Below are 25,053 nucleotides of genomic sequence, written 5' to 3' on the forward strand. Positions count from 1 at the left end.
ATACATGTCTCACAGACAGGCCTCGTGGTGTCCGTAGGCTTGCCCTCACTGTCAGAGATATAGCTCAAATACTTCCAAATTTCGCTTCTGGCGTCTTTTTTGTCAACAAGCCGAGGCGCAGCGGCAGCTGCACTCCCACTTGCAGCCATGCTTCTCGTTTTCTCACATGCTCTGGCAGCTAGCGCGTGCACGAGAGAGGGGAGGCACTTAGAGCGTGCTTGAGAGGGGAGGGACTTAGAGCGTGCTTGAGAGGGGAGGGACTTAGAGCGTGCTTGAGAGGGAGGGACTGCAGGCAAGGCTGCAGTGCAGGGAGTGGAAGCAGAGCGCTGAACACACACGGCTCTTATTAAAACGGCGCTTTCTCACCGGAGTACTTTTCCCCGTCATTCTTAAAGTACCGATACTAATGAAACGGCGGAATCGTAACGTTTTTAACGGCAGGGTATCGCGGTACCTTTCAAGTATCGGTACACCGTGCAACACTAGTCAGGAGTCAATGTCTCTCCCCCAAACTCACACATATACAATTCGATATGAACTGAAGAGCCGCATGAAACTAGGCAAAGAGCCGCATGCGGCTCGAGAGCCGCGGGTTGGCCACCCCTGACCTATAGCCTTTATATTTTGTATTGGAACATAACAAAACATATTTCATAAAACAGTTTTACATTTTCAAAGATATATGAGGCTTTATACTTTCTTTTAATTTTCTTTGAGATATGATTTGTTGAAATGATTGACAAAAGTGTATAATGTATATTTTTCTCACATAACTAAATATGCAACCCAAATTATTCTGGACAGTGATATTTAATAGGTTTTCTTTCCATGCAGGTGCATTTGGAAATAATAGAAATGTTGAAATTGAAATGAAACCAGATGCAGTCAACATTTCTAACATCAGATTCAGTATTGGCATTTTTTTCATCCGTGAACCTTTGTTGGAAATGTGGATGATCCCAAAATAAAATGTCAAGTCCTCGCATCTTTACTCCAACCATCTGTTTTATTCTTCTTTTTACTCGCCATACTTAACTCACCACATCCAGGAGGATCCATATCATTTCAGAAAAAAATCGAGGTTTAAATCGAAAATCGTCCATTAGTTAGAAAAAATAGAGGTTTTATTTTTAGGCCAAATCGCCCAGCCCTAAGCCGAACCGTGTATTACAATGCCGTTATGTGATGACTTCCAAAGAGAAAAGCAAGAACACTCTGAATTAGGTATTATTTTATTTTTCGTTTTCGGATATCACAACTTATTAACACCATATACCAGCGTTTATTGCGGCTAAAACATCCAATCAACGAGCTTCAAGCTGAGGATCTTGGGTAATCAGTTCGGTGGGTTTGTGGTGTGTATCGCTCAAAATGTCCCGCCTGTTTCCGGTGACTTTATTTACGGCTAAAAAGCCCAAGATTATAGAATTAAACGAATAAATAAAAACAAGGATAATTGTGTGTTATGGTTGAGTAAATAACAGTGTGTTATTTAGAAAATAGTAACAAATTAGAAGGAAAAGATTTTAAAAAATACAGATTTCAGTATTTTGAGGCTCTAAACCCCATTTATTTTCCTCACAGACGGGAAAAAAGTCCGACATTATACGATTTAAAATAAAAACAAATAAATAAAAAGATAAAACACTGGCATGTAATTTACGTTAGAATAAATAGAATGGTTTTGAATAATAGATGATAGTAAAACGTCACTTTACAGCCCCGCCCACTTTTGGGGAAACCAACGCTGTCATTTGAACGGCGATCAAGCCTGAAGCCACAGAGCTCTTCTTTTACTGTCCTTTCTTCTTAGAGGAAGTACAGAAACAAGTAACTCTCGATTTGTTTTAATGTTTGAGGTGCAATAAACGACACAGCAGCTTTTTGTCATGTTAAAACTATTATTTTCTGCCTCGCTCATGAGAGTAACAGCTGCCGAAATTACAGCCTCGCCTACTGATTTTAATTTAACCATATATCGAGCCCGATTCTCGATTTCAAATGTGTGCTCTAAAATGATATTTATAAATGACTATTATCATTATTATAAGCAAGGCAATAAATGGCAAAGATATGTAGAAAATAAACGTATTTAAGATACGTTCATAACGAACGTAACGTGGGAGAAAATACGTTTCTAGAAGATATAGAAAATAAACGTATTTAAGATACGTTCATAACGAACGTACGTGGGAGAAGATATGTTTCTAGAAGATATGTAGAAAATAAACGTATTTGAGATACGTTCATAACAAACGTAACGTGGGAGAAAATACGTTTCTAGCTAAACGTAATTGAGAATGCAGTTTAGTTCTGTGGGAACGTAATTTTTAGGAGACAGGGTTGTAGCTGATGATGTAGGCCTACTACTTTCTCTCTGGTTGAGTCTGCGATTAGCTGCTTGCATCCACAAGTCAACAGCTGGTTTTGGGTCGAAAGTCTCTGTTGTCATCTTAGACAAGTGGATGTAATCAAATAAGTATGTGAACATAACCAATAACCTACCATAGCCAATAACAAATGAATGTAACTTATTTTATTTGTGTTGTTCATTCATATCTTATTTTACCTTAACATTTATTTATTTATGCATTTTTTGTATCCCTCCAGTTTTAAAGGATATTTTTTGGTTACTGTCCTATAGTATACATTGGAATGATTTCAAACCTGTTTATCCCAATAATTATAAAGGAGTGCCTTGGAAATATGTGTTTACATAAATTGTGACCAAACCGTTTGAACTTAGACTAAAGTGAACTATCTAAACACTCAAGAGTCCTTTACCTCACTGAGCTGTAGTTATCAGTCTGACTGGAGAGGACTCTCCCTCCACATTATTGTAGAAACATCTTCTTCTTATATCCGTTAGAGCAGCTAGCACGGCACCAGATTCTAATAACAACAGCGCTGGTACCGGTGCACCCTCCCTCTCTCCCTCGCTCACTCGCTTTGGCTGTGAGCTGCGGGCGCCAGATAAGCCAACATCCCCCATTTTCATCACTTACAGCGCCCATCGTACAGGGCAAATGAAACGTGTAACCGGGGTGAAAAGGGTGTTACATTTACTTAATTATGAATATTGTTACATCAAGGCCGAAAATTAGGATGAGCCCCAACGGTCAAAATGTTTTTTTCCCTCCCAGAACTGCCAGCGCAGCACCTCCCCAGATCTGGCGCCCTAGGCGAACATCTAGCCAGCGCTACGGGCCGGCCCTGAGTTCATATCATGGTTCATATGCAACTCGCAAATATCTTTCTCTCTCTCTCTCTCTCTCTCTCTCTCTCTCTCTCTCTCTCTCTCTTCTCTCTCTCTCTTTTTTGGTGGAGGTGCGCATGCGCACCAGTTATGTGCAGCCAGGGTCGGCTCTAGAACAAATCGAATGGGGGGGGGCAATCATTACCAAGGGGGGGCACACACTGCCGTCAACAACCAACACACAAACACCAACGCAACTTCAATTAAAAAAAACATGCTGTAAAGTCTATTGTCTTTCACACACATTGAGGGGTGTATGTGCTATTTCCTATGCGCACCTATGACTTGTGCATACATGCACGGTTGTGGCACGACCACCAAAACAGAAAGCTAGCTAGCTGCGGCCGCGGCCAGAGCCCTAGAGAGATAATCTCTAGGGCTCTGGCCGCGGCCAGTACACGGCGGTACACGATGGTACACGACACGCCCACCTGACACTACAGTGGCTGAGAGGCATGGCAGATGAAAAGCGAATTGACGACAACTACGCCGCCTACGGTGGAGACCGTACATGGCATGTTATTGTAGCATTTTAAGCAACTAAATTAATAACCTATCCGTTTTAAGCAAATATTAGGCGTTTTAAGCCACTATTAGGCAAATAAATTAATAACCTATCCGTTTTAAGCAACTATTAGGCAAATAAATTAATAACCTATCCGTTTTAAGCAACTATTAGGCAAATAAATTAATAACCTATCCGTTTTAAGCAACTATTAGGCAAATAAATTAATAACCTATCCGTTTGAGAACCCCTTGGAACCCCTTATCCCATTTTGATGGTTGACATCTCATTTGAACAGTGAAAGCTAGAATATTGTAAAAATGCTTACCAATGATGTATTAATAATGGGATATATATAGCGCCTTTCATGTGACCCAAGGTCCCTTTAAAAAGAAGAACAGGAGTAGAAACAAACATAACAAAAGGCAGTCAGACAAAACAACAAATAGATTTGGGGCCAAAGGCCTTGGCAGACAGATGGGACTTGAGGGCCCTTTTGAAGGCATCAAGCGTGGGGATGTTGCAGATCTCCGCAGGGAGAGTGTTCCAGAGAGTGGGGGCTGCCATACTGAAGACTCTGTCCCCGAAGGATCGCAGGTTGGTGCGGGGGGCCAGAGTCTGAAGACCGCAGGTTCCGGGGTAGAGCATGTGGGAATTGTATTGATTGAGCCAGTGTTTCATTGTGTACTTTCAACTGCAGTATATGGTCAGGCAAGTTCAGCATTCACTGTGATGTATATAAAATATGACACTGATACCGTTTTCCTCAATGAACATTTATTGAACAGAACATCAAATGAAAAATCAGAGCTGGTCAACTTCAAAAAATATTGAATAAATAATAAACTCCTCGGAATCTTTCACAAGTCCTTCAGCCTTTGGTGCGCTTCCTCACTCATGTTCTTGGCGAGGTCATGAGAACAAAGTTCCATCTTACTGATTAGACAAGATGGTATAAAGAAGTCATATGTAATATTATAAAATCACATGCATCAGGGGTTGTACACTTTAATGTGTCCATTCACTAACCGACTCTTTAGGAAGGAAGCTGTAAGGCCTCTTGTTATAGGAGTGGTCCTCATCAGTGTCCAGGGGCATCTGTAGACAGTCAACCATTATTTTGACAGTGCTTTACATGCACGGTTTAACTCCTCCAAAAATGATCCAGGCTCGATTCAGAATGACACAGTACCACACAAAACAAATGTTGCATGTACCATAAGTTCTATGTAGTATGTGTTTTAGGAGTAGTAACCCATTCTGAAACAGGCACACAGGGTCATAGATACGTTGAGCGATACACTGACCATGGTGCTGCTTGCATGCGTCCTTTTACGACTGATCCTGAATGTACGTGGGACATTGTCGCTAAGGGTCGCCCTGCCTTCCTCACTATAGTGAGCAAACCTCTTTCCATACCTGCAATTAAGACACATTTTCTTCACCAGAAGGTTGAATTTTAGAGCCAGGTGTTCCCCCCAAATCTTCTTGATAATACAATTACAAATTCAAATGTTTTTGTAGCACTGCAGCATACCCTTCCAGTCCAAAGTGTTCCACCAGGATAACACACCACCACCTTCTCAGGAGAGACATGTCATGCTAAAGAAAGAGCATCAATTTTCATTAAGTTTGTTATAGCATTTTAATGTGACTTCTTTCCTTAATACTTACAATGCTGAAGTCAAAGCTGGCCTCCATGGCAAAATACCAGGCATACTGTAATGAGAATTTTATTAGCACATGCAAGACATAATGTACACGTGACGGCTGGGTGTGACCCGGTCCTTTCACAAAATGGACACTGGAAGGTGTCCGAGTCCAATTTGTTGAGCTCTGGGCGTGCTCCATCACGGAGTGTTGTGTTGTTTGTCTATAGGTGAATAAAATAGAATACAATTTAAGTGACTTTAATATTGGAAATAGTTAACTCCTTAAACAAGCAGCAATGGACTGGCCTGTATAATCCTATGGGACAAAGCTGGTCATACTTCCTCACTTTCAGAAGGTAACCCTTTAATGCACAAAACAACCTCTAGATTTCACTGTGGTTCAAACAGAAAGCCCTTCAGCTAGTTTAAATGTCAGGCCTACAGCATAAACCCCATCTAAAAACAGAGGCTCTGTCCTAATTACCTGATTGCATCCACCTGGGTTACTTGGCTCTACCCAATAACTACCATTTAACTTTAAACCACACTTAAAATAATAATTATACATATTTACATGTCTACAGTATAGGAGCTAATACATGTTTTAAATAAAAAACATTCAAATGTGAAAGACACCTTCAATTAATATTTAAAACTTACATAAAATCAGATTCTTGTAAAAATTAGAGTACATGCATGTTCATTAGCATATATGCTAAGTTAACTGAACGTCGAGCATGTCAAGCTAAGATATATATATATATAGCAAAATAAACACAATTACACTGCGCTAAACAGCCACATCGACAAACAAACGAGAACCTAAATAGTATGTAATTATATCTAAAACCACAATACGTTAAGTACCTGTACTCGGTGCGCCATGTTGTTTGTTGTCTGTAAACCTCACGTGTTGGGCGTGCTCTCTTCTGACCATATTTGGAAGTACAACTTTTCGCGGCCGCAGCTCGACCCTTCTCAGCCACCGTAGTGTCGTGTCAGGTGGGCGTGTCGTGTACCATCGTGTACCATCGTGTACTGGCCGCGGCCGCAGCTAGACCCTTCTCCTGGACATAGCACTACAGTGAGTAGGGCAGGCTGATCTGAACAAGTGGGTTTGAGGAGGGACTTAAATGTGGTGATTGTGTCAGACTGTCGGATGTGAAGGTTATGAAAAAGATGATGCCTGCATTGATTTATTCAGATCTTCTTAATGGCAGTACAGCAGACTATCTGTGTAAAAAAGGAGCTACAGACTGCCTTGAATCTGCTGTGAAACAAGACACAAGACATTTATTAATACTGTTCAAGCATTGTACGACAACCCTTATGCAAGAATAAAAATAAATGGAGCCATATCAAATTCTTTCAACCTTGAGAGAGGGACACGACAGGGATGTCCAATTAGCCCTCTGTTATTCGCAATTTATATCGAAGCTCTGAGTTTGGGGGTTACTCAAAATAACAATATTACCGGCATAAAAGTATATGGCCAGGAACATAAATTATCATTATTTGCTGATGATATATTAATATACCTGTCAAACCCAGATGAATCATTCTTGAGTTTACTGACCTTTTTGGATACTTATAGTTCTGTCTCAGGGTACAAACTCAATATAACAAAAACCCAAATACTGAGCTTTAATTACAAGCCAAGCCAACATATAAACTCGACCATTGTTCTTAATTGGGAACTGGACCACTTAAAATATCTGGGAGTAAACATCTCTAAAGATTCAGAGGACTTGTATACACTAAATTTCAACCCTCTAAATCAGAAAATAAAAGAAGACATAAATAGATGGAACTTGATCCCAGTGCTGAGCTTTGAATCTCGAATAGAATCAGTGAAAATGAACATCCTACCTAGACTTTTATACCTTTTCCAGAATCTACCAATTGAAATCACAGACAAGCAGTTTAACGAATGGGATAAAACCATATCAAGGTACATTTGGCAAGGGAAGAAACCAAGGATTAGATTCTGTACTCTTCAACTATCAAAAAACAAGGGAGGAGTAGCGCTCCCCTGCTTGAAGGACTACTATATATCAGCCCAATTAAGAAGCTTGTTCTGCTGGTGCAAGCCAGACTACAGAGCTAGATGGAAAGAAATTGAGAATAATGTATCAGGAGAAGTACCAATCGAGGCAAGGTTAGGGGATAAAAAACATATTAAAAACTTACTGGAAAAAGATAACCGCTGGATCAACCTCTCTTTAAAACTATGGCTGAGGGCCATCACCAGGAGTGACTTGCTGGAGGAAATGAAGATATTAAGATGGTGCTCACATGATCTTGATTTCACCCCAAGCAAGCTAGATACAACATTTAAAGGCTGGGCCAAACATGGCCTTACTTCATATTGCACATTTTTCAGCAAAGGAACTATGTTTGATTTTCAAACATTAAAAAAACGATATGGGTTGAATAACGGTGATTTTTTTAGATTTCTACAGGTACGCCATTACTTAAATAGTTCCCTGTCAGACAGCCAGAAGGCCCTTGAAAACCCTTTATTAATAGTTTTCACCAGTGCATACACATCAGACACAGGGATGAAAGTAATCTCCAAACTTTACCAAGCTCTTCAAGATATTAAAAAGGAAAATACTTTCTATATAAAACACAAATGGGAAAACGAAACAAAAAAAACCATCCCTGACGAAGTTTGGACAAGCTACTGTACTTTTCAATGGAAGATCTCTAGCTCAGGCACCTACAGAATGTTTAGTTGGAAGATGCTGAGCAGGTATTTTTTCAGCCCTGCCCAGTCATCACATCAGCTAGGGCCCCCCAGATGCTGGAGGAAATGTGGTTCTCAGTTAGCACATCACTACCATTTGTTTTGGACTTGCCCTTTAATAGTAACTTTTTGGCAAAAGATCCATGTAGAAATTGAAATAATACTACAGGAAAAAATCCCATTAAACTGGGATGAATTTCTATTTGGGCTCGTACATTCAATCCCCTCAAACTTAAAAACAAAACAATTATTTGGAATTCTTACTGTTGCAGCAAAAAAAGCAATAACTAGAAAATGGCTCAAAGCAGACATCCCCTCTCTTGACAACTGGTATGACAAAATCCATGAAATCTATATCATGGAAAGAATCACATTCTCAATGAGGCTACAGGAAAACACATTTGAGGAAATATGGAAAAAGTGGAGAATTTACATATCCCAAAGACGACCATCCCTTGTTTGACTGTTCCTATACACCGATTGAATGTATATAGATGTGTATGTATGGCCACATGTATGTGTGTGTGTATTGTATGCATATATGCATGTTGATATGAATGCATATGTACATGTGTAGACATTTGCTATTTCAAACAACCCCTGTGTACTTTTTCGTTTTTATTTTATTTTGACTAATTTTGTTTGCTATTTCATTTGTCACTTTTGGGTCTCTAAAAACATATGATTTGAAAAACTGTACTTGTATTATAAAATAATGTGACCCCAAATAAATAAAGAATTAAAAAAAAAAAAAAAGAATCTGCTGTGAAAAGGAAGAAAATGTGTCGTTGTCATGACCAACATGGCGATTTGAATGTTCACCTCTGTCTGTTCAAACACTCTGTTCCCTGATGCAAAAGGACATTAGACACAGCTCAATGTCCTTCAGGCCGGTGGCCCAGCATGCCAGCAGCCCTCTGCAGGGGAGGGGAAACATAAGACTATGAAATGAGAGTACTGGATCAATGGGACACATGTAATGTATGCATGCATGGTGTTCATCAAGTTGACAGCGACATTACAGCTGCTTTAGTTGGTCTGTTTGAACAATGTAAGTGTAGTAATAATTTCTCTGTCAGTATAAGCCCTGTGCCACCAAGCTATTTCTCCAGCTATCACATTTTCAATTCTCGCATGGCACATACCGTTTATGATGATAGCGTTGGCAGATTTCCAAGACAAACATATTTAATCTAAAATAAAAAAAGACCTCCTTGTTTATAGACCGAGGTAGACAAAGGTAAGCTAATAATTTCTCACCAGCAACTGTCGATTTTTGTCAGTCAAAATGACAATTGTGCAGATAGCCTGCTAGCTAATAAAGCTAACATTAGCCCCATGAGGTTTGTGGAAATTGCGCTCTATTGCTAACTTTTCATTATTTCCCACACTTGTTTAAGCCCAAGAAAGCGATCCTAAATATGCCCTTGATTGACAACATTTGTATTGTTCTAAAAAGTTAGATTTAGGCTGGCTGAGAAGTGCAAACAAGAATTACAAAAGTGTGAAACACTTTAACAAAGCTTGAGTCAAATTTACATTTTATAAAATAAAATTACATTAGCTAAACACTTTTACCAAATAAAAAACAATTTAATATTAACAAAAACAAATTAACAAGACGCAAAACACTTTTACAAAGCTAGAGACACATTTACATTTTATAAAACAAAATTACATTTGCTAAAACACTTTTACGAGAACTGAGACAAATTCACAAGTCCCGAAACACTTTAACATTTGCCGAAACAATTGAACATTTCCCGAAACAATTTAACATTTCCCAAAACACTTTAACATTTGCCGAAACACTTTAACAAATACGCTCTCGTGCGCACGAGAAAGTTACCGGTTCGCCAAGTAGGAAGTGGAGCTGTGCCTTTTACACACCGCTTTCGCTGTTTACCTTCATTATAACAGCTAAAGAGCGACTGCAGGCTGCTTAGTTTTAACCACACACACCTATCACAAGTATATCGTGATGAGCAAAACCGTGTCACTTGGCCCAGGTGGTTTCCACAGAACGGACAAAACATGTTTAACGACAATAAACATACTTGTGCCGTCCATACTGTAGATACCGGCGGTCTATCCGCCAAAACAAACTTAAAGTGGACCTATCATGCTATTTTTAGGCAATAGCATAGGTCTCAGATATATAAAAAACATGTCTATGAAGTGTTTTGCCCAGATCACCCATTCTAGCCATGCCTCATATCCCTCTATTTCATTTCCTGTTTCAAAAGTGCTGATTTGGGGTATAAAGCTTTAAAAAAAAAAGAAGAAGAAATTGATAAAAAAAAAGGAGGGGGCTGAGCTCATGTGGGAGATGCTACCGGCAGATACTGCGGTGATGAAACGCCATATCATGGATTATCAAGGATTATATCTGAAACAGTATGGAGCTCAAAGGCTTTCTCTCTTTTTCTGAACTCCAGCAGTATTATTTTAGATATGTTATATGTTTAACTGCTATGCCTGTCATCTCTGCTCTGTGTCATTGTGTTGTCTCCTGGGTTCTGTAGTGCCCGGAGTCTGTCTTTTATTTTCTTCCTCCCAACCCCCATCCCCTCAGGAAGCCTTTTGCCTCCTGTTAGGTCATCATTGGAAATAAGAATTTGTTCTTAATTGATTTTCCTGGCTAAATAAAGGTTCTACTACTACTACTACTACTACTGTCTTACCGGTTATACCACAAGGTGAGTTCCTTTTTATTTCCTGCTTCTTCACACACATGCTCTGTGCAGTACAGGTTAGCTCTGAGTGTTAGCGATGCTAATGTAAACATGCACCGACCATATTACGTCCAAAACAGTCGGGCATTGTTTCTGATAGCAACGTTTCTGATAGGGCCGTGGGTGTAAAGCCAGCCTACATTTCCGATATTACGTCATATCGGACGTAAATCTGGATCAGCTCCGTTGTAGCCCCGTTTTTAGAGATTTGGGTACGGAGGAAAAGAGAGAGGGTTTTATTTTCTGACGCTGCGTGAGTTCCCTGACACACCGGGGACACATCTTTATGTATAAAAGACATCAAAAAGTGCATTTTGCATGATAGGTCCCCTTTAAGTTTGTGTCAATCACTTGCACGTAATTTCAGGTATGATGGACATTCCCTTTCCGGTTTGATTCTCTAGTTTGTTATAAAATTTAATTTTGTTTTATAAAATGTAAATTTGTCTCAAGCTTTGTTAACATGTTTCACACTTTGTCATTCTCGTTTGCACTTCTCAGCCACCGTACCATGCTTAAAAAGACAAAAGCTAACGAAAAAAATATTGAGAACTTTATAAAAAAATTCATACATGAAGTTTTACAATTTGTCTCCTTTCAAAGCATTTTTTTTTCTTTTACCAGTCATGAAGATCAGGACTGTCCATGTCTGTCCACTTCCAATGTCCTCCTCCTTTGTCCCAATCCTTATCATAGTGAATGATGGTCTGCCATGATTGCGCCTGACCTCAGTAACCGGTAGCATAATTGACAGCTGTCGGAGAGAGGACATGGAGGGACACAGTGAATTAGCAATTGAATCCAATCTGCTCTGACCTTCTGATCAATGCTCTGGCATTTGGAGTTGGCAGAGTGAACACCTGTGCTCAGTTCACAGGCCCTGATAAATAACACAAGGAGGTGCTTCCAGGCTGGACTATCGATGACTTTTACTCCCACATCAATTCTTCTGACTCCTAGGGGTTTCAAGTATTCAGTAAAAAAAAAGTTGCAGCTTTGGCGGAGCAGGGGTACAAACTGAGATTTGGAGGGGGGCTTATTTAGAGCAGTGCTTCTCAAACGGATTCTGCGGCAAAAAAGAAAATGTTTGCAGTTCCCAAGTTTTTCCTCATGCATGTCTGTGTCTTGCCCGATCTGGAGCTAAGGGTTTATTTAGTACTTTTGTCAGCTGCATGTGCAGTTCAATTACCTCATTATCTTTTATTGACATTTTACATTTTTTTACACTTAATTAAATGGGTGTGTTGCTACTAGGGCTGTGCGATTATAGCAAAAATCATAATCACGATTATTTGGGTCAATAATTGATATCACGATTATTTTGACGATTATTCATTGACCATTTATTGAACTTTAAAACAAATAATATTTTACCAATAAACAAGATCAACAAATATGTTGGAGCACACTTCCAAAACCATACTAAACATATATTATTAATATGATAAATAAAAATAAATTAGACCAAAATAAATGAAATCAAACATGTTGCAGTGCACTGTCACAACCTACTGAAAACTCCTTAACATATAGCCAACATTTTGGTAAAACATATTCCACATATTCCACTCAGTTAAACGTTGAAGGCTGGCCAACCGTCATGGTCCAAAAGTAACAGGAAATACATGTTGAACTACAATTTAAGACCAAATAAAAATGTTTTGGCCACCATGGCAAATGCTGGTAGGGCTGCTCGTTTCATCTCTTAAAGATGTTTTGCTAGAAACACCAGCCTGTTTACATGGTCTGGTTTCAGAGATGAGCGCAGGCAGGTGACACTATTGCCACCTGTACTGAAGACCCTCAGCCACGCCCCGACACAGGGGTGACGCCGGCCAATCACAAAGCTTTGATGCGTTCAAGTGCATTATTCTGGCACAGGAAGATTATGTTACAGGACATTAACGATAAAACAGAATATTGTTGTTCTATTTTTAGACACATCTCGCGATCGACTGGTTGGGCACCCCTGGGCTAGACCATAGGTCCGTTGTGGTGGCAATGTAGTCAGCTGAAGCCACATCTCTCTCAACTTCCCCACGGCATTTGCCACATAATACCTGCTGAAATAATACCGAGACAGCATCGCGTAACGCTTGTCCAACGTGTTGACAAGTTGCTTAAAGCCCTGGTTGCTAACAGTGCTAACTGGGCACATATCTTTAGCGATGTGGAATGTAATGGCACCTGTAATATCTCTGTGTCTCTGCGAGCTCGTCGCGTAGGCCGTTGCTCTGTACAATGCGTCCTGAATCGATGACTGTGATGATGTGGTGGATGAAGTCGAGCGGCATCTGCTTTTTGTTGTATTATTGCCCAGTCGTATTGCACTTTGTGGTTGTATTTCAGATGATTAAATAGATTGGTTGTGTTAGCGTGTGGTGCCAACACAACCTGGTAACAAATCCTGCACTGTACTTTGTTTTGCTCCACGTCGGACTCCTGAAAGCCAAAGTACTTCCAAATAGTGGAAATAATTGTACCCTTCTTTTTAACGAGTTGCTGCTCTTGTTCTGACATCTTCGCTCGCGCTGAACACTCACAACACATGTCACTCCCACGTGGCCGAGTGGGCTTTTAGGGTGGGGCGAAGCGCACCCAGCTAAATAATCGTATTTTGTCAATTATGCTGTTTTCATAATCGTCGCAAACCATAATCGTAATCGCGATTAAAATACGATTAATTGCACAGCCCTAGTTGCTACTATGATGTTATTTTACTAAGTTCCAATCCATTAATCATCTTGTGAATACGTAAGTCATGAGTATAATAGTTGTTTGTCTTGGCATTAATTTATAAGAAATAAACGTTATATTAGGGATAAGAGTGGTAGGCCTACACCTGGTAAAATGGCTATATTGCATGAATATGAGATGTTGGTTTAAACTTTGGAGGGACTTCGGCACAAACTCTTTAAACCCACTGATGTACAGTAGAGAGCTGTTAAAAGCAGGGCGTGTCTTGTCTCTCACCTAAAAATGTAAAAGTTAATAATACAACAGGCTATGCTTTTGGAGGTTGTCTACCTAACAGAGAATCTACACAATAGCTAAGCACTTGCCAGTATCATGCTCAGAATGATGGGGAAGCAGCCTGGGATTGCATAGTTGTAGGATTATCCAAACAAATCCCTCACCACCCTCCTCAGAGATATTGCCAATATGCAGTGACCCTGTTGTTCTCCCTCTCTCTTACTGAAATAAATAGCTGTGCATATTTCACCGGGTTGTGGTATATTCCCGCCTTTAGCTCTAATTAGTGAGTAGATGAGAGAGTTGTACACAGTTACTCCAGGACATGTTGTTCTTTTGTTGTTGAGTTTAGGGAGGATATTTCACAGTCACTTGTGTCATCAATGGGCTTCACTTCTTTGTGGTATAGACTCGGGATCACAGCATCATCTCTACGGTAACTCATGTTCAAGGCTGTGGAGCTGAGGACACAGCTTTACAGTACTGATGAGTGACGTGTGTGCTGAAAGGATCTGGTTGATTGATGGTTGCTGGCTGTTCTCTGTTTTGTAACAGGATCATGACGTGTGCTGGGAGGAAATAGGTTTTTCAAAGCAGCAGATCCCTTTGTTCTTATGTCCGTACGTGCTGCTTAACTTTCAGCCTTATAGGGACGGTCAGTCTGGCACATATACAGTCTATGGTCTGGCTTTTATCTGTATTGTCTCCTGAATATTACATTTACATTGAAATTTGAACAGGATTTTGGTTATGGGCAACTCACAATACTTCTTGTATGTTTCGGTAATTCCTGAACTTCAACAAGCACTCCGGTCCCGATTCCAGCTGTTTTGATCACTTTTTAGTGTCAGCGTTTCTGTTGTGAGTTCTTGCAGCGTTTAGTTTATTTAGTGCTTTCAGTAAACCCTGCACATGTTTCGTCAAGTTGGTGAGTGTTTTCTAAATGCTTTGCATGTGTTTCTTCATTTGCATGTGTTTGTATATTATTGCATTACTTTTTCTTTACTAAAAGATATGTCCTCAAAAAGGCCCTTCTAAAAACACAAAGCTGAAAAAGAAATCCAAACTTTAGCAGAGGAATAGGAAAGCCGACAGTTACGAACCAAATAGATAAACATGTTGCAGCTTATTACTGTAGTTACATTAGGGGCTTACTGTGTGTTTCAATCATGGTTTCAACACAGCACATCTAGGCAGAGGATTCCCCCACTGGTAACATTTCACATGCAACCGCTGCCATGCCTCGCAGGATATCATCATCAAGTGCACGAGTCTCTGGAATTTCCTCTCAGGCCGCTGGAACTGGAATGTGTTTTTACTGTTGAAACTCTGGCAGCACTGTCTCCTATAATTTCCCCTGTGCATGTGAACCACACTGGATAATGCTATCCATGCCAAACTGTGTCCTTAAACTCTGCATTACCCTTCATTCCTTCCATAAAAGTCTTATATTTTTATTTTCCATCTTCTCCGTGTTAATAAATCCTTAGCAAACTATATTCCTGGTGCAATTTGCATTTCATCATCTCTCAGATTGGGTCTTTTGTCTAATTCCCTTTCATATTACCTTTCTGTCTTTGTGCACTGTTATAAGCTGCACATTTTGGGTACTCAGTCTTCCACAATGACCTGTGCTCATTGCAGCGAACCCACATCAATAAGCTAATAATTCAACCTCTGTCCTGATGGGTGCTGATGTATGTACTAATCACCTTTGTCCTGAGATGGAACCTATTGAAAATCAGTAATGTATTCATTAACTTAATTGAATACAGAGTGCAATGTGTGCAACCTTGAGTATGATGAATTATCACTCAAATCTAATTTCTTTTATATGTTTCACTGTATTGAATAAATGATATTGGTTGCATGTTAGATATTTGATTGAACTTGCACGACACCATGTACAATTTGAGTCACTTGACCTTGCACATTACATGAACAATAATGTCAAAAACAGTGGCGAGCCGTGACTTTTATTCCTAGGCCCTCTGACCCCCCTTCCCTCGGAAAAAAAGAAGAGATATTACGTCACAGCGTATAGGCTACTTCAGCGGAATATAAAAACAGCGGCCCGGGTTGCAAAACGCATCAATGACAGCGACCCTACCACACAAAACCACACCATTTATATAAACACCTATCATGACAGGCTCCCACAGCCAAGTAACAATTGCAAATGAATTAAGTCGGCACGGCGGCCCACATTGAAAATGACATAGGCCTACCTTTGATGATCAAATCACTTAAACACAAAGTCCATCCTCCTGTCCTTTTGGATGAAGCACTTGATGGCGGATCATGCAGCTGATCCTTTGCCACTCCAGTTTATCATTGTAACTCAATCTTGAAAATGACTCGGTTAATAATTTCGCAACGATGTCATCACTATCACTGAAGTGAGCCATCATGAACGAATTTATGCTAATTATAAATCTATCGATCATAAATCTATCGTTTAGATTTATGATTCGAAAATAATAAAAGTAGGGTAGACATGTGGATATTATCCGGCTGAACAAAACGTGCATTTATCTAACAGGTTCGTTTTCCACAGACCTTATTTCGAGCTATTTTCCAAAATCCTATGGAGAAATCACATTGGTTTCTGTCGAGGGAATCCGAGCGCAGCTTACTTCCGGGTTTTAGGACGCGTCACTGCACCACTTGCATAGACCTCACAGCGGGCGGAACTTGTCATAAAGTCCGCGAAAATAAAGCCCACCCATTTAGAGGGAAGATATGAGTGGTCAATTGTACTGTCATTTGACAGAGGGACCAACAAGCCCTCTGCTCCCGTCTTCACATAACTCGCAGAGACGGCATTTAACCCTTCACATTCCAACAGAAACTGAACAGGCAGATTCGAAGGATTTATTTCTTTGGAAATGTTATTTTAAATACAATTAAATCAAGTTATTTTGGTAAAAACTAATGAAAAATGTAACAACAAAAAAGATATGAAAAATAATATTTTAAAAAAAACGTTTTTTTTTTATGTTTTCAAATATTATTTTTTAGAATATCTTAGGCCCTCACAGAGGGCCTAGAGGGCCCTGACGGCTCGCCACTGGTCAATAAAGAAATGGATACAGTATAAAGCACAGGTGTTAACAGCAAGCTAAACATTTCACTGTTCATATGTTTTACCTTCCTTATCCCACCGGAAGCGTCTGCGCTGCGGCTGCGCCGCGCTGCGACCTCCTCCTGCGTCATAACCATAGACTGTATGGAGAGGCGAAGTCACGCCCATCTTCTTCCGGACCATGGGACCCCGGAAGCGAAAAATTTACATTGAATTCAATGGAGAGAGAACACGTATCTTTTGATCCCGTTTGAATTGTGCCACGAACTACACATATGATGTTTGTCAATCTTAAACAATCATTTCCATGTCAAAAAAGTCACATTTTGTCGTAAAACTGCTGAAATATAAGACTATGAAAAATACGCTACTACAAAGACTACAAATCCCAAATCCCATTCTGGGTCGCGTAAGTGATGTCACAGGCATGCTCGGTGATTTATAATAAGACTCGTAATTAAAGCGAAGAAGAAGAAGATCTCATAACTGATTTATTCCCTCCAATAAATTATAGATCGCTAAAAATAAATTCACTTTTACAAGATGCCTGTGTGCTTTGTACCAGGTTGTAGTCATAAAAGTGATCATACCACTTGCTCCTTCTATCGATTCCCGTCTGATGAAAGGACCAGGAGTCGCTGGATCAGACATATCAGGTAATATCATAGGTAATATACATGTTGTGCATGTTCATGTGCATAGTCAAGTTAGCTACCTAGCTAGTAGCGACGAGTAGCGAGCACGTTAGTTAGCATTACATTACTTAGCCTTGTCATTTTTAGTAGCCTTACCATGAAGTTATTATTTTATTACATGAAGTAAACCAAAATGTTAAACAGTAACCAAACATGATGGTAAGTATTTCGTGAAACATTTGAAGAGAAGCCTACTGCGCCCTCCACCGGGTGCTAAGGAAGCAGTTCAGGGAGAGTCGAAGGCAGGCAGGGAGCTTTGCATGTCATTCTTCTGGACGTGTTTCATTGTGATGACAATCTGTTTGTTGGAAAGACAGTCGTTGTGTGCTTATTGAGAGAAAATTGTTAGAAGAGATAATTATTCAAAGTGTTGTTACTTTAAAGTGTTGTTACTTTAAACTAAGTGTTGTTACTGACCTTTTTCTCTTTTATTTTCTTTACCTCACCTGTAACTGCTGAGACGTTGAGGAACATGCACACTGACCTGCTCTGGCAACCTGATTTCCACTGTACGTAATAGTATTTGGTTATGGTATATTATTTATATACATCAAAGGCACAATGCACCCCCCAGAGACACACATGTATTGAGTGTGATATTTTGCATAGGTCATGTGAAATCATCTTTACATACTAGAAAACTGTAGGAGCGGCAACTTGTTTTGAAATTGAATTTTTAATATCCGATAATAAAGTTGATCTGTTTTCTTTATTCTTCTCTCTTCCCAGCTCCATCCATCACCATTATCTGTTCCTGCAGGTCCTGCTTGCTAATCAATGCTCATATTTTTTTACACAATTACAAATAAAGTCATTGTATTGTATGACATGAAGTTGTGCTTCATTCGGAGTCAATAATAAATTCATTCTGCCTTCAACTGCACAATGATTGTGGACTGCACCGACATCCATGTAGCTGCCCCCCAGTAAGATGAACCAAGCAAAGAGGGTCACCATCATGCCCAAGGACATCCAGCTGGCCCGCCGCATCCGCGGAGAGAGGGCTTAGACTGACCTGAGACCAGCACACCCAAACACAACGGCTCTTTTAAGAGCCACCTACAGTTTCAAAGAGTTGCAATCCTACGTTATTATAATGATTAAACTGGTTCATGTATCACTTAGTTTACTGAACCGTGATGAATGAAAGTGAAATGAGTGAGGTAGTGGTTTACTGAAGTTACAAAGACATTAATATATGAGTAACAGGTCAGTGTAAACACAAGCTTCTGTTAATTATGGATCATTCAAACTATTTATATAAAAATATGTAATAAAGTTCTAAAACAAGTATTCGGTATATTCCTTGATAGCTTTTGGAGAAGGTTGTTTTTAAGTTTACTAAAATCTATCGTTTCAACTGTTTCACTTTATAAAAAGGGAACAGGTGAGTAGAGCATCATTGAGTTTCTTATTCTGTCAGTAAATTATCCAAATTAATGTTTTTCATTATTTTAGTCAACCCTAAACAAATTGATTGTACCTTTTAATAATGACCTTACATGGTCGGCAAAGTTAAATTAACTTCAGAAAATCAAATCTGTTCTGAGAAAAAACTAATAAATGTTTAAAGATAGGAACTTGCCATCCCACTGAAAAACAGTCCGTAGAGATTTAAAGGCGTAGTTGTAGTTCAGTCCAACGTTTCATTTGGATTCATTTCTCCAACAGTCAACTATTTTCATAAAGAATTTTTTTTTTTTTCAAAGTCAACTTTATTGTCAATCTTACTCAGTTTGAGAGATCAAAAAGACGTTTAAATAAAATTATACAATTTACAGATATGTATACAAATATATATATCCTATATACACCATCATGTATAATGATGGTGTATGATGTAGAAGGAAGTGTGGTAGATAACAAGTAAATATAGAGTTACATACAGATCCATGTTACAGCAAAAGATGGAATAACTCAGAAGCACGCAGTATAATAATAATTACATGCAACAATTAAATAACTGCTCAGCATCTCCACCACAATCCCAATCTGCTGTGTCCTGTTTTCCTCCCCTCTGCATAACACCCCATCACACATACGAAACACAACGCAGAGTCCGAGGGTGTTAAGAGTATGTTTATTGAAATGTCCTCCTCTCTACTGGCCAACACAGGGAGCATATGCTGGGTGTAGAATTGTTCCAGGGGGAGGAGATTTCCATGCCATGCAGGGTCTTTGGGGATGGGGATGATGATCGCCTCCTTCGTGGTCCACACAACAAAGTAGCAGAGACTCCGGTCTGTGATATGCAGCTGCCCTTGGACTGGTGCCAGTATGGGTGATTCTCCTTGAGAATATATGACCCACCCTCCTCACGGAGACAGAAGGATGGTAACTGGACTGCCTCCGCGATGGCCATGTTCCTCTGGCTGTGTGGACACTTCACCTCCAGCAGGGCAGATGGCTGCACAAGTCCATCGGGTGATGCTCCCAAAACACCCGACTCACTCACAAAGAGACCAGACTCGATTCGAACACTGTCACTTGATAGGCCTCCACAAAAGCCTTCACCCCTTCGGCCTCGTTTACAACCCCCCAGTTGACAGTTGGCGATGTCTCTGGCCAGTGGGTTGTATGTCTCCTCTCGCTGTTGGTAAAGTTGAGACACCGGCTGGACTACTTTTTAAGTGCCAGGCTTCCTCCACTGGCACTCAACATCTGTGGAGCTGATCTGCCACATGGCAAATATTGCCAATGCTGCAGCGTGGCTGCATTTGTACATCTCCTGTGCACAATCACAGACAGCGCTCTGCATCGCGCCATCGTCTCCCATGCAGATCTGTAAAGATAAAGTAAGTACCATTTGTTAGCATGCTATAATAGATTGAATGAGCAATAATACAAGGATGGTCCGGATCTGGGGTGGGAGGGTTTATTTTCCCATAGTTTTGTCCTCTTGTCTGTTGTTATTGTTTGTTTTTTCTGTATTTTTTGTAATTTGTGCTGTATTGGTTGAGATTGTACATTGTATTTTTCTAAATGTGTATGAATACATTTTTGAAAAACATTTGATCAACAATAAAAAAGGATTTGGTCAGGATCTAGACTGAGTGTGTAGTTTATTAATTAATCAATGCTCTCTACATTAGGAAAACACATACCGGTGTACCAGAGGGAGTCACACACAGCTGTGCCTAGATAACCAAAATCCTTGAATCTACACACAGCAAATAAAGTCAAATGACACAACGAGAAAAAGGAGATCACACATACAGTATAGTCGATATAAAACTGGCCGCTTCAATCTGAAGAGCAACTAAAACAAAACACGGGAGTGTACCTTGTTCTTGTGAACACTAATGTTATCCACAGCATACACAGAGACCACGAAGTTCTTAAGGAGAAAACTAGTTGCTAAAACAAAACACGTTAGTGTACCTTGTTAGCTAATGTTAGCTAGCTGACATTAACGTTACACATTGCACTCATATTACTCACCGAAACCTTGTAAAGCCGGTCCCGCATGCTGGCTCTTACAGAACCGACTAACTCCCCTTTCATATAGGTACAGCTCTCAACGTGCCCAGACTTGTAGTGATTTTCACCTCGTAAAATACTTTTATTCTCATTCTGACAGAATGTGGTGAAATGTGCTAACGTGAGGGCCATCTTTATGTTGGTGACGCGTATTGTGCGAGACCAGAGACCTGTAGTTCACTGAGCGGTTTCACACGAAAAAATGTGTAACTTCACAGTTTTACGACACATTTTTATTTTTTTGACTTGCAAAATGTTCTTTTAAATTGACAAACATCATATTTGTCATTCGTGGCACAATTCAAACGGGATCAAAAGATAACCTTTCTCTCTCCATTGACTTCAATGTATAATTTTCCGCTTCCGGGGTCCCATGGAGGCTTTCGGAAGGGGAGGGACTTCGCCTCTCTATATATAAATGGACGTAGGGTCCGTGACGTCACCCATAGGATTCTGCAGAGTTGCCGTGAAGCCCTTAGTAGGCGGAGTCGGCCACTAACGGCTCGACAGTGACGTCAGAGTTCAACTCCCGCCTGTTCCAGCCCGCTCCAAATAAGGGCAAAGAGGCGGAGCCGAAGCGGGACCTCCTGCCACCGAGCTGAAAGTTCCAGAGCTAGCTGAAGCTACCAAGCTATGCTAACATGCTCCCCATCTGCACGCTGCCGTCGCATTTTACGTTTCTAAGGTAAGCGGACATGAAACTATAAATAATAATCTAAGTTATTGAGTTTTTAGCACTTCAGAATCTTAAAACCCCATAACGTTTGTATGCAATTGTGCTAAATTCAACACTGGAATCAAGCAAATATTAATATGTTTGCATGACATTAGTTATTTATATTTTGATATCACTTAACTATACGTTTAATACATTTAAGTCAAGCTAAGGTACATGTGATGGTAGCTAGTTAGTGCTCTTACCTGTGAGGCCTCCTCCAAACAGCATAATAACCAGACTATATCATTAAAACTAAGTACCAGTTCTAGATCCTTGACTTTAGACAAACAATTCAAAAGATAAAATGTATTTAAAGACCAATCTTTATTTGAATGTGCCTCTTAACCTGAGATATTAGTTATACAGTAATAGTATTGACAATCTAAAAAAACTGAGCAACTCAACAGTCAACTTTATGTTTCTTATTGTCTAAAGCATTTATTATTTTCATTTTCCCCCTCTCATATTCAGTGTGGACGGATTAAGACAGCATGGTGTCCAGAGAGCTGCAGAGACTTCAGGGAGAAACCTCTGTGTGATGGACGTCCTGTCTGTTGGTTTGGAGAGGACTGAGGGTCTTTCCTCTGCGAGGAGGACCAGGCCTGATGGAGGAGCCCATGCTGGGCAAAGCTGATACCAACTGCACAGGCCTAGTCTGTCACTTTATTTGACTAAATGTGTTTACTTATACATTTAATAGGTTTACACCTTCTGTCCATATGTGCTTTTGGTTCACATTTCAATAAATTGTATTTGTATTTGCACTCCTTTTGTCCATTATTCTTACTGAAAATGTTAGATTACACATTCACATCTGACTGAAGATTGGCCCCATTTATTTGTGACGTTGCAAAACAAGGTACATGTTGTGAAGCTCATAAAGTGAGGCAAATAGAAATAATCAGCTGATGGAGTGTAGATGTGGAAATAGCTGCATTCGATCAGCTGACTGTTTTTACAATAAAAGTAGTTTCTTAGTGAATGTCCTGTACTGGTCTTAAAATCTCATAACATCAGCTTTTAATGTTCCTCTTGGATGTTCTTCTTGACCCTCAGAGCAGGAGAACATGTCGTGTCTTTCAGGCATGTCCTTTCCTAACAAAAATGACAGGAAACATAAAACATATTATTGCAGAACAAGTGTGCTATTTATGAAAGAGGTGTGTTTGTGTGTTTAGGGGCTATAGATATAATTATTTTGTAATTGTAATGTTTTTTTTTTATTTCAACAATGAGCTACAAAGACAATCCGATTACGAATGAACAGTATGAAGTTCATCAACATTGAAATATATGTTATTATCAAAATAATATTTAACTGTTATCAAAACGTAGTGCAACTGTAGAAGCTTGCTCTGTTGTCTCACTGAAAGAATAACTTTTTACAGACAATATTGAGAGATAAATAGTAGCAGTTCTCACTATGTGTTAAATATCTTTGCCTTCAATACATTAAATTAGAAAGCTGACAAAGTCATATTGCTAAATATCTAAATGTAACTTTTTGCATGGAAAAAACCCTCAACTTAACTGATGTGTAGGTGATCTAGTATTTAGTATTGTTTAATGGAATGTATATCAGTGTATTCAAGTCAATACTTCATTCATTTAAACCAATATCTTTCTTGATTCTTTGTACAGTATGAAAAAAGAGTCTTTGTACCTGTGCTGAAGTTCACTGCTGTGAGGAGTACAGTTCTGTCTCTCACTCTCTGGTCCAGCCTGTCTGCATCACCTGGACACTTTAAACAAACAGATATATACGTAAAGTACCATGTGTACAAACATTATAACTGATTCTCTTCTGTTGAACATGTTGGATTGTGTATTGTCCGAGTCAGGGTCCTTTTTATTTTACTGTAACTTTGGAAATTGTGTTACCAAGGCTTACTGTTTATTTGATACCCATTTGGTAATGCAATTAATAAAAACTTCAAGGTTTGGGTTCGTTCTTCAGATGACTGTGACGTTAATGTGTAAGCTCGATAATGAACTCCAGCTCAACCAACCATATTGTAATATCTAAGTAATCATCTTGAAATATGACATTAATAATTGTAATATACACACATCTTATTGTGAGGTTGATTTCACATACACTACTTCGACATTAGCTACATACTTGAGCATAGCCAATTTAAATTAACCTTAGATGCATACAGTTCTACCTATATAATAAAATATGTCTAAGTTACAAGGATGTAACCTTATTTTATCAACCTCAAACAGAAGCCGTTTGTTCAACAGTATTATCCCACTTAACACTTGTCTATTTAGTTTTAACCTTTATATATACAGTCTATGATTTTAACTTGGAGGCTACGATTACAATCGTTAGCACCGATGTAGCTACCACTAGCCACTAACTAACCCAAGCCTTACCATTCATTACGTAGCCGATTAAAATCATTAACACATAAATAAAGCACTCGAATTTCACTTACCGCATTCATGCACCGTCTGTTTTAACCGCAGAGCGAGTCACAATAGTCCGATATATAAGCATGAAGAACAAACAACCACGGCCGGCTACAAGTTGTGTTTCCTGGATGAGCTGAGCAGGCACAGTCCCTGTAGCTAGCTTCACGGAGCAGCTAGCAGAGAGACAAGAAGCTAACAGTGGCAGGCACTTGACAGATCCGTCACTCAATGTGACCAAGCCCTAATCTATGCACAAACTTTAAGACCTAATATAAATAAAAGGGTCGCGTTAGAAAACAATTCACTCACAGATCCATAATCATGAAGGTGGAATCTAACTATATCGCTAATAAAATGTATGGAGCCAGGGGTAGAAACATGTTTTTTTCTGCTGTAAAGTTGGGCATTTTAACATGGGGGTCTATGGAAATTGCTCCTTTCTGCAGCCATCGCCTATCGGCCAATATATGAACTGCAGTGTGTGGCACTTCCGTATTGGCTTCCCGGCTCTACCCCACAGTTTGCCGCTTGGTCATAACCCACCAGGCGCGTTTCAAAACGTTGCGGAAGCGGAGTGTCGTGTGTGCAGCCTCGCAGTTGTTGGATGAACGTTCCACTTCCTGCCTGCGCCGCGCTGCGCCACGTCAAAAATAGGATTCATCCTATATTTTAGAAATTCCTTGCGGCGAGGAGCTTCTGGGACGCTTCGAGCCGCGGCGCAGCGCGGCGCAGCGGGTCTGGTGGAATAGCACCCATTGACTAGAGTGGCCGCGATCGCTAAAAA

The sequence above is a fragment of the Gymnodraco acuticeps genome, unplaced genomic scaffold (genome assembly GCF_902827175.1).
Source record: "Gymnodraco acuticeps unplaced genomic scaffold, fGymAcu1.1, whole genome shotgun sequence".
Lineage (NCBI taxonomy): Eukaryota > Metazoa > Chordata > Actinopteri > Perciformes > Bathydraconidae > Gymnodraco > Gymnodraco acuticeps.